This window comes from Prionailurus viverrinus, chromosome A1 (assembly GCF_022837055.1).
Source record: "Prionailurus viverrinus isolate Anna chromosome A1, UM_Priviv_1.0, whole genome shotgun sequence".
Classification (NCBI taxonomy): Eukaryota; Metazoa; Chordata; class Mammalia; order Carnivora; family Felidae; genus Prionailurus; species Prionailurus viverrinus.
In genome coordinates, this window is record NC_062561.1 from 179,387,920 (window position 1) to 179,389,919 (window position 2,000).

Below are 2,000 nucleotides of genomic sequence, written 5' to 3' on the forward strand. Positions count from 1 at the left end.
CAGGAGTACCTATTAAAGATGCACATTCCTGGGGCGCCTGGGTGGCTCAGTTGTTTGAGTGTCCAACTCTTGATTTCGGTTCAGGTCATGATCCCAGGGTTGTGGGATCAAGCCCTGTGTTGGGCTTTGCGCTGCATGTGGAGCCTGCTTGGGATTCTCTCTCTCTCCCTCTCCCTCTGCTCCTCCCCTAATTTGTGCTCTCTATCTCTCTCTAGAAGAAAAATTTTTAAAAGATGCACATTCCTGGGCCCCTCTCCTGACCTACTGAATTGGAATCTCAAGAAGTATGGCCTGGGAATCTGAATTTTAATAAGATCCCCAGGTAATTCTTCCTGGTTCTAAAATGTGAGGACTGCTGCTGTAAGGCAGAGCTCGCATTTCATTCACTCAGTGACGCAGTGAATCCGCAGTACTGAAAACCTACCCCTTCCATGCCGGGCACAGTGCTAAGTGCTGGAGGAACACGGCTGGCTCACACCTGGTCCTTCCTTTTTTTTGAAGCTCTTAGTTTAGAAGTGCAGACAGACAATAAATAAGAAACATATTTAACTACAACTTGTGATAAGAGCTCTTGGGGCAGCTGGGTGGCTCAGTCAGTTAAGTGTCTGACTTCGGTTCGGGTCATGATCTCGTGCATGGTTCATGAGTTCGAGCTGGGGCTCTCTGCTGTCAGCTTGGAGCCTGCTTCAGATCCTCTGTCCCCACCTCTCTCTGTCCCTCAAAACTGTCCCTCTCTCTGTCTCCCCCCCACCCCCCTCAAAAAGAAATAAACATTTAAAAAAGAGTTCTTAAGGAAATGAGCAGACTATCACAACAGGGATTATAGAGAGGGCTGGGCAACTTAGAGTGACCGTAGAATGTCCCTTTGAAATGGGAAATTGAAGCCGATCCCCAGAGGATGAGAAGGAGTTGGCCATGTGTCAGGAAGGCAAGGGAGGTAGGAGGGGGCTGGGGGACACCTGTGGGTGAGCCACCTGGTTTAGGAAAAGGAGTCCTGATGGGGAGGAGAAGCTTAGGGCTGGCCTTGTGCCTCTCCAGGAGCTTTCCCCTCTCAAACACTGAGAAACTGTAATGTCTACAGTAATATAAACCCTGGCTTAGGGTTAGCAAGCCAGTAACATAAACCCTGGCTTAGACTTTGACCCTTCACATCTCCTGGGGTTCAGCCAGACTCCCACAGTCTGCGATCCAAAAGCCAGGGAGGTTTCACTCATTCTCTCCAACCCTGGCTGCTTTCTTCTTTTTCTCTCAACCTCTTCTTTTGAGCTGCTGTCACTGGTACCTTTAGAAGACTGCCAGAGCTGTATTGAAGCATTCAAGACCTCAGCACTCACTCCCAAGCCATAAACACAATCACTGGCACTGTTGGCCATCGGGCAGGTGGAGAAAGGTGGGCTGGACTACAGGGAAGCAATGTTTTATGAGGACAGACCATTCACACCCCTTCTGTGTACCCTGTGCACCCGTTCTCAGGAAGGTGGCTGGAGGAAAGATTTGTTGCCATGTCCTATGCCAGCGACAGAGCTTCAGCAAAGCCAGGAGAGGGCAAGCGTCTCACCAAACCTCTGCCATCACTTTCCTATAAAAGATCGTGCTGGGCACATCCAGCCTTACCATATTCCCTGTACTCAAAACACAGAACCCAACCTAAAACAAACCCTTATGTCACTGCCACAGAGTAAGGCTATAGACATTACCTTAATTTGCCAAAATGTTTCACTGGTTAGTTTCCAGGGGTCCTTGAAGGTGGCCTAATGCTTCTGAGCCCAGCGTGACCTCTCACTGCTTCAAAGAGGTCCAGCGGAATAAAAATTATTGTGAAGGGAAGGCACCCGAGCTCCTGAAACCTCTTATCTGCCTGAAAGCATTGCTTCATAAAGAATTCAAAATTGTCACGAAGCCCTTCCCCCAGAACAGCTAGGAAATATTGATTCTTACCACCCCAGACAAGCACTTCATACCTAAACAAGCATGGTCACAAAACTGTCATATCTCCCATC